We start from the raw sequence: 15397 nt of genomic DNA, 5'->3' as shown, positions 1-15397 counted from the left end.
GTGGCCGGCTTTAATGTTTAATTAATGCTATTTCTTTTTTTAATATGCATGCGTTCATTTTTTGGCGCCGTCAAAATGGGTCTCAGGTCAACATTGGGCGCACGCGCCGATCCAAATGCCGAAGCGGGCATCGATGTCCATCTGGCCGATCCAAACGGACAAAAATCGGATAAAAATCACCATCCGTCTGGTCGGCCTGTTGGAGTTGCTCTTACTCTACCAGCTTTGGTCGAATCATTGAAACGATGCCTGATTTTAATAATCAAATCAAATAATAAATTCTGGGGAGTAGTTGGCACAGTAGACTTGTCTGACTAATCTCCTCTGCTCTGCTCGTCCCATTCTGTGTCAGCCATGGCGGGGGAGCAGCCACTGCTGCTTGTCGCGGTCGTCCTACTGTTGCTCGCACCGGCGCAAGCACCATAGTCCGGCCGCTGCTCGAGCCATCCGCTGCTGCGCCGGCAGCCATGGAGGCTGCGGCGGCGAGCGCTCTGACCAAGGAGGTGGTGCTGAAGCTGGTGGCGCTGCTGAGCGAGAAGCACAAGCTGTCCAAGGGGCTCAAGGACGACCTCCGCTTCATCCGCACCGAGCTCGACATGATCTCCACCGCCAGGGACAGCCACCACATCATCTCCTCGCGGCGGCCGCAGGCCGTCGTGTCCATGGATGAGATGCGCGACCTCGCGCACGACATCGAAGATTGCATCGACCGGTTCCTCCCCTGCGTCGCATGCGAGGGGGAGGCGGCGGCGGCGTCCTCAGTCCTCCGCCGCGTGAAGACGGCGGTCACCAGCACCACCAGATCCCCCCGGTTCGCGGCGGAGATCCGGAAGCTCAGGGTCAGGCTCAGGGACGCGCACGAGCGGAGGGCCAACTACGACGTCCAGGCCGGCGGCGGGCCCTCCTCTGCCGCCGCTGCCGCCGGAGTGGCCTCTCCTCCCACGGCCACCGCCGACGGCGACCTCGTGGGCATCGACAAGCCGAGGCAGGAGCTCGTGGAGCTCTTGCTGGAGAGCGAGCCGGGGAGGTCGGGCGTGATCTCCATCGTGGGATTCGGCGGCTCCGGGAAGACCACGCTGGCGAGGGCGGTGTTCGACTGCGGCGCCGTCGTCCAGAGGTTCCCCTGCCGCGCCTGGGCCGCCGCGTCGGAGCACAGGGACGCCGAGGGGCTCCTCACGGCCATACTCCGACAGTTCCACGCCGACCAAAACTCCATCGATGGCTTCCTGCGGACCACAGAGTGAGGATCTTCTGCATTTCTGCACTAGTTTCTGTATGTTTTATCTGCATATATATAGCAAATTTATATCAACAGATAGTGTTTAATAACTTAAATTTTCGTCAATTTGTTTGCCAGGTGTTTGATCGTAATCGATGACATCAACAAGCAACACTGGGACGCCATAAAATCCATCTTCCACAGGGAAACAAAAAGCAGAGTCATTGTAACAACATCTCTTCAGTCAGTAGCTAATGCTTGCAGCTCAGGTGGTGGCTATGTTTACAAGATGAGCATTCTCGATGCCGAACTCTCCAAGGTTCTGCTAATGAAGAAAGTCTTCTTCCAAGGATGTTCACCTGAATTGGAGCGGGGCTCGACAGCGATAGTTGAGAAATGTGACGGCCTTCCACTCGCTCTTGTTAGTGTGGCCAAGTTTTTGCTAGGCGAGAACGAGCTCACGGGGAGCCACTGTGCGCAAGTTTGCCGCAACCTCGGGCTTCATATGGAAAAGGATGCAGACTTTACAAAACTGCAACAGGTTCTTGTGAATAACTACACAAGCCTGTCTGGCTATCCTCTCAGGACCTCCTTGCTGTACACAAGTCTGTTCCCAAATGGTTGTCCAATCAGGAGGAACACTTTGATCAGGCGATGGTTGGCAGAAGGGTATGTGCAATGTCAGTATAAACGCAGTGACCTGGAGGTAGCAGATGAGAACTTCCGGGAACTTGTTGACCGGAATATCATCCGACCGATCGATGCTGGCAACAACACGAAAGTGAAGACGTGCAAAACTCATGGTATCATGCACGAGTTCATGCTGCACAAGTCCATGTCTGATAACTTCGTCACGTCTCTCCGCGATCAAAATCGAAGTAAGTTCCGTCACCTGTTCATCCAAAACCCTGCAAGTGGCAGCACCGTGGGCCTGAACCACCAGCATACAAGTCCAGCAAGTGACAGTGTATCTGGAGGTGAAAAATTCCGTGCACGGTCTCTGACAATCTTTGGGAATGTGGAAGAAGCTGCCTCAGACTTTTGTAGGTGTGAGCTGCTGCGGGTGTTGGATCTGCAAGAATGCAACGATTTGGAGGATGATCATCTCAAGGACATACATAAGCTGTGGCATCTGAAATATCTCAGCCTTGGGGCCACTGTCAGCAACCTTCCAAGGAATATTGACAAGTTACACTGCTTAGAGACACTTGACCTGAGGAAGACCAAGATAGAGATATTGCCATCGGAAGTCATTGGGTTGCCTCACCTAGCTCACCTGCTTGGAAAGTTTAAGCTTGGGAAAAGGACCTGAAAATGAGTGAACTGGAGAAGCTCTTGCCCAAAAAATGTAAGTTGAAGACTCTTGCAGGATTTGTTGCAGACGAAAACCCTGGATTTCTACAACTGATGGCTCATATGAACGAATTAAAGAAGGTTAAGATATGGTGTGAGTCCACTGCTGGTGCAGACAGCAAGAACTTGCCTCACATTTTGAAGGCAGTTCAGAAGTTTGCTCAGGATGGTATGGACACTACAGGCGTTCGATCTCTGTCACTTGACCTTGGAAATTCCATGGGGGACTTCCTGGGTTCTATACAAGAATATTGTTATCTCAGCTCGCTGAAACTGCGGGGCAGGCTGAGCATACTGCCTCAGTTTGTTACATCCTTGTGTGGCCTCACGGAGTTGTGCCTTTCATCAACTAATCTGGTGGGGAATGATCTATCAAACCTGTGTAAGCTTCGCTACCTGCTTTACCTCAAACTTGTTGAAGCTGACCTTAGGACATTCATAATAAAAAGTGGAGATTTCCCAAGCCTGCGACGCTTATGTCTTGTCGTGCAATCACCGGTCCTCCCGACAATCGGAAAAGGAGCTCTGCCGTATCTTGTGTCACTTCAGCTGCTCTGTAAAGATCTTGCTGATCTTTCAGGCATTAAGATTGAATACCATGATTGCCTTGAGGAAGTCGCTCTTGATTCGATGGTCAGTATGGAAGCAGTAGAAATGTGGGAAACTACAGCAAAGAAGCATCCTAAGAGGCCAAAGGTTCTGTTTCTCAGACGGATTGATCCAAGCGAAGCCCAGTCTTCTGTGAAATATGTGGCGGCAGATGGACCAATACGTAAGAAGGGACCCTCCATTGAGTTCAGTCAAGTTCAGTTAACGCGGAATATGTTGCAGAATGAATGCATAATACGTCCAGTCCAATCAAATTCAATGAAGAAACCCAATTCAGCCTTAAAGAAAACAATAGTTTCAGAACCCACTCAGGCCGCATCCGAGCTGTCCAGTGTTGGGAACAGTGTGATGCTTCCATCTGCAAGGTGAGGAACCTGCCAGTTATATTACTTATGTGTAAGTTTGTGTGCTTCTTTGTCTTCAGTTACGCTCCATTTCAGCTGAGACAGGACATAGATTCACAAAATTCAGTTATGCAGCAGCATCTGCGAAACTAGCTGCATGTGCTACAATAGTACCTCCCTTCCTACATGTAAGACCTTTTTTTTTTGCAGTTCAAATTGAACTGCAAAAACGTCTTACATTTAGGAGCAGAGGTAGTACAACACAATTTCAGTATATTTTCGGAAAAGAAGAGTTGCATTCGAGGGTCAAAGGTAGGTCACATCTGTCTACAATGATAATGGATGTACCAAATAAACAGCGGAGATCAATTTTCTCTTGATTTGTGGAATTTTTTCTTCTCAAGCATTACTGTTGGGAATAACCGAAATGCTTCAAATTGATATACTAGAATCGAGTTCCCATCCGACTTTCTGTGCTGCTTGTCCAGTCAGTTAACACTGCATTTTCGCTTAGTGTTGTTTCTTCTTTTCACATTTAGGCCTCCTTTGGTTTGTAGGAATCTTGTAGGAATTTCATAGGATAGGATTTTCAAAGGAAAAATTCCTATGAAGCCCTTTGGTTTGTAGGAATGGATTCCTAATCCTACGTAGGATAGGGTCCAATCCTTCACATTTCAAAGGGAAAAAAACATTAGCCTAGACTCAATGGAAAAATTCCTATCCTATGCATCAAATGGCATCTCTTTTTTTATAGGAATTGAGATGCATGTCATCCCACTTCCTATGAAGTTCCTATTCCTATAATATTCCTATCCTATGAACCAAAGGAGGCCTTAAATTTTTTCTTTACAATGACTGATTCTAGTTTTGACAGAAAAAAATTAGGAAAAAATGTAACAAACTACATTTGGTATTTGCCTTACTAATTCTGACTGTTGTTTCTGAAATAACTAGGCGTGTAGTCCCATGCAATTCTTCAGGTAGATTGTACCATAAAGTTGTAACCATTTAGAAATTATAATACAGATATCACCTCCCAACTGGCGAATCTGTACTATAAGAATTGTGACCCACTGAAATAAAGGGTGCACATGTTTCTCCTTCTTCTGACTAATATGGAAATTTGTAGACCCTTAGATATTAATCTGGAAAATTCTAGCAGCAACCAACGCAGCATTCATTCAGGCTAGACTGAAAAGCAGTACGGGCCTGCGATCATCTACTTAATTTAATAATCCAGGGTGAAACCAATAATTTATTTGGAAGTCTTTCTTCATTAGAATCGACAACCTATCTTATAATTAATGAACCAGAGTCAGGGCTCAGGGGTTGTAATACGCGCAGGATATGAAAAAGCATATCGTAGCAGTCTCTAAAGCTCATAGAAACAGCTAAAATATGGCGTTCTTATTCTTGCACATTGTTGCTGGTACTTTTGTAGAAAGTTGATGGCATTAATTATAGAGAATCCATTTTGATTGTGCAGCATATGTTAGAGCAATGCTGTTGGAGTTCAGAAAATTAGTCACCGGCTTCAACCTCATCCAGCCTGGTGTGCGGCGTCCTTGGGTCAGGTTCTTGTAGCGTGCAGGCTGCCCTAGCTCTGTGCCTGTAGAGAAACTACTCTTTCTATGTATGCATGGACATGGAGAGCGTTTGCACGTTGCCAGTCGGGGAGAATTTGTTGCCGAAAGTCATCATGCAGGCTGCAAAACAAGTCTACCTCCGCACCGAGCAATGCCCATCTTTGGAAATGAAGTTCACCATGCTATGCAATCCGCGTTTCAGAACTATAAACGGCGGCATGTTGTATCATGTCCACTTGCACAAATAAGAGCCACCCAGTGTGTATATATGCAGATATGTAATGTGCATGAACTGGATTTGGTGCGTCGGTCGGTTCGTTGCTTATTTGAGATATAACTTGGACTTGTTCATGCATGCTTGCTTGTTTTTGTTATGCATCATAGTTGCCCTACGTAATAACATGGTTGCCACAAGATAGTTGTGTCTCATGTCTTTGATGGGAAGTCTGAAATAGTACAGGACGAGTGGTGTTCATATTTGAGACCAACCTTTTGACATGCCAACGCTGCATTGTCGACTCTAGTTCATTTGTGTATATAGACTACATACGGATATATATAGACATACTTTAAAGTGTAGATTCACTCATTTTGCTCCGTATGTAATTCATATTGGAATCTCTAAAAAAACTTATATTTAAAAACTGAGGGAGTACATTATTAAACTTTGATAATGGTAAGGTATGGGAAGACGTTGGTCGAGGCGGCAACCTCCCACGGCGTGGCGCAGCTCATATCTTGTGAGTTGCTGGATCTGATAGGTGTCGGGGTGGAGCCGAACTCGCTCGGCGTACGGTGGTGAGAACCCCCTCGCGTCGTGGCAGCGGCCCTCGAGTGAAGTCTGCTTTAAACCTTGAGGTTGTAGAGCATAACGCAAATAGACCTCCATATCTAAATCCTTGAAGTCCATACCCTGTACTTATTGATTCAGGTCAATCTAAAACCTGCACTAATCCTATACTTGTTTGAAAGCACAATCCCGATCGGGATCGACCGTTTCTCTCACTGTCCTTATGTCGTGAACTACGAGTTGCCGAGGAGGTCCAATGTCACGCACGACGGCACGAGCTTCACAACCTATGGCTGATTGGTGAGCTCGGGTGGCGGGCCTAGTCTATGTACCTCATGTATGACAAGTTGACAACACCATCGCCATGACCGTGTTTTTGTTCGTGGCCTTGACGATGGCAAGGTGTTCATGGCCATTGCGTTCAGGCCCAACTGTCCGCACGCATGTGCTTTTCTTATTTCTCTGCCGCTTAATTAATCGATGAGGCAAATCTTTTGCCTCCGTTTCAAAAAAAAAATAAAAAATTCTCTGCCGCTGCAAATCGTGTGAGCACACGTTTCTCCTCCCCTGCCCTCTGCAGGTCCGGCAATGCGTCGCCATGGAGGTTGCGCCGACAACGGTGTTGTTCAACGCCTGCGCTCAGAAGTGCTGTAGGAGCGCCTCAGCAGCATCAAGGCCAAGCTTGGAGTACAAGTTGTTGCGATGATTGAACCTACATGGTGGATGCGAGTGGCTGGTCGGATGACACGCGGGTTGTTGTGACGATTGAACCTACATGCTGGATGCGAGTGACTGGTCGGATGACAGGGGGTATTGCTGCGATAGTGGCATCGACCCTGTGCGCACTAGATCTGTTGCCTGACGATGGCGTAGACACCTTCTCATCCAAGGAGGATTACATCTTGTCTTTGCCTGAAGCATGCAAAGAAACACTGGAGGAGATGAGAGATAATCATGTATGCCGGTCGCGGCCGGAGACGACTGGCCAGAGGCGTGCAAAAGTCCTCGAGCTTCCGTGGCCTTTCCGATCGACCTTATTAGTCCATCTCCAACTTCTGGACCTCTCATGGATGTGTGATATTACGCTTTTGATTTTCACTGATGATTCACAACAAATTGATGCCATCATCGATCTGAGGTAACATATAACTGCATATGCATACCCTTTTTCCTCACCTATTTATTTTTGAACTTATTGGCATATTGACATAAAGCTAGTGAGTTGTATCGGCTACATATGTTTGGTGTAGTGTTAATTATTTTTCTTTATTGTTTCTTTCCTTAGATGGATTGTTCATGGCATGCACACAGAGAGCTCGTGGACGACCTATTCCACAGGACTTAACTTCATATGTTTTATAATATTTTCCTACTAGCTAGGTTGCCACAACTCACCTTGATGATTTTGAATAATTTGTATTCATTCCTTGGATAATCATGGCTATTTAGTTAATATTTGTCAGGAAGCGTTTCTACTCCCTCGTAAGGGAGCCGCGTCGGGTTTATATTGATTGGGCACAAGGCCAAGCTTGGAGTACAAGTTGAGTCCTACCAATCTCTTGGATTCGGTGGTTAAGATATGCTACGGGATAAGAGAGACAGAGGTTTAGTTGAGATTACAAACGTAATACAGATAAACTCTAACACCCTCCCTTAATCTCAACTATCCTAGGTTGATATTTCTCTTGAACTCTTCAAATGGTCGAGCTGGCAATGCCTTGGTGAACCCGTCTGCTACTTGATCTTTTGATGGAATGAATCTGATATCCAGCTTCTTCTCTGCAACTCTTTCTCTTACAAAGTGAAAATCAATTTCAATGTGCTTAGTTCGACCATGAAAGACAGGGTTAGCAGAGAGATAGGTGGCTCCCAAGTTATCACACCAAAGACATGAGACACGGTGTTGTTTAACACCTAACTCATTAAGCAGTGATTCAACCCAGATAATCTCAGCAGTTGTATTTGCTAGTGACTTGTACTCAGTCTCAGTACTTGACCTCGACATTGTAGCTTGTTTTCTAGCACTCCAGGAGATAAGATTAGAGCCAAAGAATATAACAAATCCTCCAGTTGATCTCCTGTCATCACTACATCCTGCCCAATCAGCATCAGAGAAGGCACTCACAAGAGTAGAGCTAGAACGTCTGAATTGTAACCCAAGGCTCGCAGTGTGTTTGATATACCTGACAATCCTTTTTACAACTGCCCAATGTGCAGAAGTAGGTGCATGCAAATACTGACAAACCTTATTGACTGCAAATGGTATGTCTGGTCTTGTAAGTGTCAGATATTGCAAGGCTCCAACAACACTCCTGTATCTTGTACTTTCTTCTTCCTTGAGTGGCTCACCTTCAAAGGCTAAAAGCTTTTCTGAAGAAGACAATGGAGTGGGTGAAGGCTTACAGTCCTTCATTCCCATACGAACTAGGAGCTCAGTAGCATAATTTTCATGATTAAGGATTATACCATCTGGAACCTTCTTAACTTCAATGCCTAAGAAGAAGTGCAAATCACCAAGATCCTTCAAAGCAAACTTTGATCTCAAATCATGCAAAAGAGCATTAGTGGCATCTTGTGAAGAACTTGCAACTATAATATCATCAACATATATCAACACAAATATGACTGTGTTTGCCTTGTTATAAATGAAGAGTGATGTGTCAGCTTTGGATGCAACAAAACCAAGACACTTCAGCTGAGAACTTAACCTTGAGTACCATGCTCTTGGGGCCTGTTTTAGGCCATAGAGTGCCTTGTCAAGCTTGCACACATAATGGGGTGTTTTCTTATCTGCATACCCAGGTGGTTGTTTCATATAAACCTCCTCTTCCAGAGCACCATGCAAAAACACGTTCTGAACATCTAGCTGCCTCAAGCTCCATCATCTAGACACAGCAATAGATAGCACAAGCCTAATGGTTGCAGCCTTAACAACAGGACTAAATGTATCCTCATAATCTAATCCATACCGTTGTTTGAAGCCTTTTGCAACTAACCGTGCCTTGTACCTATCAATTGAGCCATCTGCCTTCTTTTTAATTCTGTACACCCACTTACAATCAATGATATTTTTACCTCTCTGTGAAGGTACAAGATGCCATGTCTTGTTCATTATAAGTGCTGAATATTCTTCACCCATTGCCTGTTTCCACTTCAGATCTCCAAGTGCCTCTTCTACCTTTGTTGGTTCTCCTGCAACATACATCATACCATACCGTATTGTACCATTAGTTCGAACTTTTGGATTTCTTATACCTTTCTGTAGACGAGTTGTAACATGCGTCATCACTTGTTGAGATTGAGCAGGCTGTTGCACAGGAGAAGATGTGGGCGTCTCTACCGCAGAAGATCCTGAAGATGCACCAGATCCGCAGCTTTGCACAGGAGATCGGATTTCAGACTCTGTAGCCTGCTGTGTGTCTGCATTTGTACTGCTGGAGTTGGTTGCCGTAGAGTCCCTCGCCGCAGGAGATCCTGCATGCAACTGCATGCGCACGCGCGGGATGGATCCCGAGCCGTCCAACGGCTGTGACGCGGTCGCTGTCGCTGTCGTCCGTCTGTGCATGGGCCGCGGGACCGGCACGCTGTCTGGCAACGTGGCAGTTTGCTGCTCGCCCGCAGCGCGCACACGATCCGGGGCGGATTCCCGCGCCGATCCCGAGAGATCCCGCCGCACTGGCGTCGCAGGCTGCTGCGGATCTTCCTCGTGTTCAGTGTCGGCTTCGTCTTCTTCTTCTACATGCAATATGGCTCCATTTTGTACCGGATTTTGATCATTTTCAACTCCGTTTTCTTCTGCATTTTCACCATGGACCTGCGCATGACTAGATACAACACCAGAACTGGTTGAACAATCATAATGATCAGTACAATTGTCGCCCCCTTGATCAAAGGACCGGAGAGTAGGTGGAAGAAGAAGAATTTCTTGTTTGAGACGTGCTCCGGCGTTTGGATGAAGGGACTCAAATGGGAAGACAGATTCGTCAAAAACAACGTCTCGTGATATATAGACCCTGCCAGAGGTGACATCTAAACACTTGACTCCTTTGTGGAGAGGACTATACCCCAGAAAAACACATCTTTTGGAACGAAAAGCAAGCTTGCGTGTATTGTATGGTCGTAGGTTGGGCCAACATGCACAACCAAACACTCGAAGAGATTTATAATCTGGAGTGGTAGAAAAAATACGTGTGATGGGTGTTTCAAAATTAATGACTTTGCTAGGTAGCAAGTTGATGAGATATGTAGCAGTGAGGAATGCTTCATCCCAAAATTTGAGTGGCATAGACGCATTGGCAAGTAGGGCAAGACCTACTTCAACAACATGACGATGTTTTCTTTCGGCAGACCCATTCTGTTGATGAGCATGTGGGCATGCAACATGATGAGAAATGCCAAGTTGCTGAAAGAAGGAATTCAACTTCTTGTATTCACCCCCAATCAGTTTGCATATCAATGATCTTAGTGTTCAGTTTTCTCTCAACAAGATTTTTAAAATTGGAGAAAACTTGAAATACTTCAGACCTTTTCTTAAGAAGATAGATCCAATTAAACTTACTAAAATCATCGATAAAGCTTACATAATATGAGTATCTACCAACTGAAGTGGGAGCTGGTCCCCTACATCTGAGAATACAAGTTGTAGGGGTGCAGTGGAGATGCTAGTAGACACAGGATATGGTAGCTGATGACTTTTAGCTTGTTGACATGGGTCACAAACTGACTCAATACTAACTTCATGGGAGTGAGGAAGTTTATTTTCACTAAGAACACGTTTAACTATAATTGACGAAGGATGACCTAATCTGCTATGCCACTTTGATGATGAAGGCTTGATAGCCGCAAAAGCTTGTTTATTCATTGACGATGATGACGAAGATATGAGTGGGTAGAGTCCTCCCACACATCTGCCCGTAAGAAGTATTCTCCTCGTGGCCAAGTCCTTGACAAGAAAGAAATAAGGGTAAAATTCAATGAGGACATGGTTATCACGAGTAAATCGATGAACAGATAGAAGATTTTTTGAAGCTTCAGGAACATGAAGGATTTTGTTTAGATGTAGATTTTTATAGGGGTTCTAACAATTGAATGACCAATATGATGAACTTGCATACCAGAACCACTCGCGGTGTGCACTTGATCATGTCTGTGATACTTGTCCCGGATGGTCAGCTTGTCCAGCTCTCCGGTGATGTGGTGAGTGGCGCCGGTGTCCGCATACCAGTTCGTGTCAACGCCGTAGGAATCGGTGACCATGTTGGCCCCCTTATCCTCAGGCTCATCTTCGTCATACCTGTGCCAGCAGTCACGGGCGCCCCCTGGATGGTGCCTGTGACAGATCTGACACTCCGGATAATCACGAACCTACTGCTGCCGTTGTTGCTGTGGGCGGCCGCGGCCACCGCCGCCGCCGCCAGATGGACTCGGGGAGGAGCGCCTGCCTAGGCCACGACCTCTGCTGTAGCTGCGACCATGCCCCCTGTTGTAGCCGCGCCCGCGTCCCCTGTACGCCATGTTCGCTGAGGAGTTGAAGCCAGCATCGACGCCATCGCCTAGCATCTCCACCCGCTGATCGAACGCCGCGATCTGGGCAAAGAGATCGTCAACTGAGATCGTTGACTTAACTGCACCGATAGCCGCCACGACAGCGTCATAGTCTCTGTCGAGACCCGCAAGCACGTAGTCGACCATCTCTGGATCAGAGACAGGGCGACCCGCCGCGGCAAGCTCATCCGCCAGGTTCTTCATCTTGGCGATGTAGGAGGTGCTCGACATGGATCCCTTCTTGGTGTTGGTGATGGCAATCCGCAAGTTTGTGATGCGAGATTGGGACTGCGAGGCAAAAATAGTGGTGATAGCAGTCCAAAGATCAAAAGTTGTCTCCTTACTCGTGACTTGGGCGAGAATCTCTTTTGACAGATAATTCAGGAGATAACTTAGGACCTGCTGGTCCTTCGAGACCCATTGCGCATACAGAGGGTTTGGCTCCTCTGCCGTGGTCTTGTCCGCCTGCTGCTGCTGCTGCTGCACTGTCTTCGGTGGCGCAGCGTCGGATCCATCCAGGAGGCCGGTGACTTGCGCTCCTCGCAGTCCCGGCATGACCTGGGTCCTCCATAGGATATAGTTGGTTCTGGTGAGTTTCTCGGCTGGTGGAGCACCAAGGTTGATGGCATTGGTGGCCGAGGAGGACATGGTGGTGTGGTGATTGTGATCTGGTGGTGGTGATCGAAGGAGAAGCTTTTCTGGCTAGATAGATGGGAAGAGGTTGGCTCTGTATACCATGTCAGAAAGCGTTTCTACTCCCTCATAAGGGAGCCGCGTCGGGTTTATATTGATTGGGCACAAGGCCAAGCTTGGAGTACAAGTTGAGTCCTACCGATCTCTTGGATTCGGTGGTTAAGATATGCTACGGGATAAGAGAGAGAGAGAGAGAGAGAGAGAGAGAGAGAGAGAGAGAGAGAGAGAGAGAGAGAGAGAGAGAGAGAGAGAGAGAGAGAGAGAGAGAGAGAGAGAGAGAGAGAGAGAGGTTTAGTTGAGATTACAAACGTAATACAGATACTAAAAGTACTATCAAGATTACCCATGCATTTGCGTGGCTGAAATTGTCTTCTTCTTCTTCTTCTTCTTCTTCTTCTTATGTATTATTGTTTGCTTCCTCATCCAAACTTTTGTTTTATTTAATTTGCACTGAAAGTGCATCCAGTGTCTCTGATTGGATTGATGATTAATGACAAATGATCAATGTACTACTATTTGTTTACGGAGCGTACACACAAGTGTTGTGTTGAGTATTAAAGTGTAGGAGTATTATGCAACACAGGCTGACGTGCGCGGGGCAGCTGATGGGCTGCTGCTGCGGTATTGGGCCAGGCCAGCTACTGCAGTGTGATGCGCGCATGAGCGAGAGATAGAGTTGAGCTGCTCGGGTCAGTTGGGCAGAAATAGGTTTAATCCTTATTTTTCTTCCTAATTTTGAATCAGGTTTTGATTTAAAATCAAACCAATTCAATTTAAAAAATTCTACAAAAATTAGAATAAATATAATATAACATTTAGAGCTTAGGAATAACACTTATTGCCCAGAATATTATTGCAATTAAATATAATAGTTTTTTATAAACTCTATTTTGGGCTTGATGAATATTCCCTAAAACGAATTTAGAGTTCTAAATAATTTAAATATTGTTTAATCCAAATAGATAACCAATTAATATTTGAAGTATTTACAACATATTATTTTGAAGAATTCCTATTGTCTTCTCTCGTGTGTGTAGCTTGACCGAGGGAGTTGCATGCAGGAACGTGTGTGTGCATGCATGTAGTGGGTTAGTTGGATTAATGAGGGTTAGTAGCCCAGGTGGCAGCTGACCAGTCGGAAACTGCGTGCCATCAATGTTGGTGGCAGTTGGACGGGCGGGCGGCTGTCGTGTCATTTGAACGCGCGACATTCGTCTGCATCGGAAAGCGGCGCCGGCGACACTCTCTCGGCCGGCGCGCCGCTTTAATGCATGCGCCAGTGAGCGGTCATGTCCGCTCTGGCCGAACACGAATGCAGGCACTAATGCTCTAGAGTGGCGCTGACCGAAAACGCGCGGGAGGGGAGAGGGGTTTTTGTTCTTCCAGGGCGGTCAAAAGAGGACGTGGGATCGGTCCGGACTCCCGCAAAGCCTCCCCTCCCCGTATGTTTGTCTCCGGTTTGCAGAAGAAAACGTGTCCGGACCGCTCCACGGATCGATATAAACCTGCGTTGGATGGCTTGTGTTGTTCAGATAGCGTGGTCCGAACGCATTTGGAAGGTTTGCAGGTCGGCGATGGATATTCCCTAACCAAATAACAACGTGCAAGCACCAACTACGTCTATCTACATGCACAGCCACACCCATGTCTAGCTAAGTAAAACTGCTTCCAATTTTCTCGGCTGATTTGCCCAGTTGTTCCAGCAGTCAAGCGCCTTGCCGCTTCACACGGCGTGTTGCATCGTACAACACCGTTGCTTCATGCCGCCATAGGCCTCTCACCATGCTCGTGGCAGCCCGGCATCTCGCTTCCTCCGCACGCCTCCGCTGAAACTTCGTCGGACTAGCTACTCTCTAACTACATGAATCAAGATAAAATCTAACAACTGCCTCCAAGAGGCGGACGGGGAAGCCTACAAAGGATGGCCACTTCCCCGAGGAAGTTTCTACAACCCACTTAATCCAGGTGATGTTCACACCTTAGTTGGAATAGCTTCCCATTGCTGATAAGTTTCATCCTTACCTGGGCACCACCCCAAGGTCCACCACTTTTTAGGACGAACACCGGATACAGCTGGAAGGTGACGCTCAACAATCTCAATGAGAGGGTTGGCATGGACGAAGGATGACGAGCCTTTTCCACTGCTCATGAGCTACAGATCGGCTACCTCTTGGCACTCAAGGTACCGACCCAGGATGCTTTCACGGTCACCGCCTTCGACCGTTCGTGCACAGATGTGGTCATCAAGTGTGACAAGCAGGAGGAAGCCCTGGCAATGATCGATGACTAAAGGATTGCATAATCTCTGTCCATAAGTTAGTGTGTGTGATGTGAGCTACTACGAATATGGTTTGATGTTGATTGTGCTACTTCGGTAATTCCTATATTTGTTTAAGGCTTGTGGTTGTTTAACTCCATTCTCCTATGTGCTGGTGGTACCATAGTTCTGCTAAAACCTAACCACCCGAACAAGATGTTAGGACAAATCACGACTTGGACTACCAATGTAATGTTTAGATAATATGGAATAAAGGCATTACATTCTTAGAAAAAAATTATTTTATTAAGTAAACATTCGCTGATGCATTTATAATATTGTTAAAAAATATGGCCCAAGATTAAATAAAAATACACAAGCAGTACGATGGCAAAACAAGAAAAAATTGTAAATATGGGTATTGTTACTAGCTTTCCACCTAAAAAGTAAAATAAAAAATTATACTTAAGTTCAATGTTACATGTGTTCTTCTTATACTCCCATGTTACATGTGTCTCAAAACTTCGAAGAATGAAGCTACAAGTGCATTAGTTGTGCTTGCTAATGTCTTTTATACGACTGAACTTAGATGTAAACTGAGATGTAGTACAGGTCGAGAGGTCAAATAATTGCATAGAGAAAAATCTAAGGAAGAAAGTAAGACTTGTTTCACATCAATGCGGGAAATCAAATTAATTGTTAGAGCCATATGAAAAAAGTTATTCTGATAAATAACTTTATAGTAGATGTTTCGCAAAAGAAACATATAGTAGACAGTAGCGCCGTGGAAAATAATAATGTAAGATTGAATTTCAATACATACATTGGTTCATTAGTGGATTCTATAGGGATATGTATGTGTGTCTATCATCAATCCAAATCGTAAAATCGTTCGATTGTTACGACGAGGGGAAGAACCATTCAGACCTAAAATATTTCTTTTGACTATCACTCGTACTAAGGGAAACTATACTGCTTTTGCCGCTCATTATGTCGAACACA

The 15397-nt window shown here is 46.0% G+C and overlaps 1 pseudogene; it reads left to right on the top strand.

The window, feature by feature from the left end:
- Positions 1–294: 294 nt before the first annotated feature.
- LOC123149875 (disease resistance protein RGA4-like) lies at positions 295–5456 on the top strand (annotated as a pseudogene).
- Positions 5457–15397: the final 9941 nt, after the last annotated feature.

This window comes from Triticum aestivum, chromosome 7A, assembly GCF_018294505.1.
Source record: "Triticum aestivum cultivar Chinese Spring chromosome 7A, IWGSC CS RefSeq v2.1, whole genome shotgun sequence".
Taxonomy (NCBI): Eukaryota; Viridiplantae; Streptophyta; class Magnoliopsida; order Poales; family Poaceae; genus Triticum; species Triticum aestivum.
This window is presented reverse-complemented; position numbering and strand designations above follow the sequence as displayed.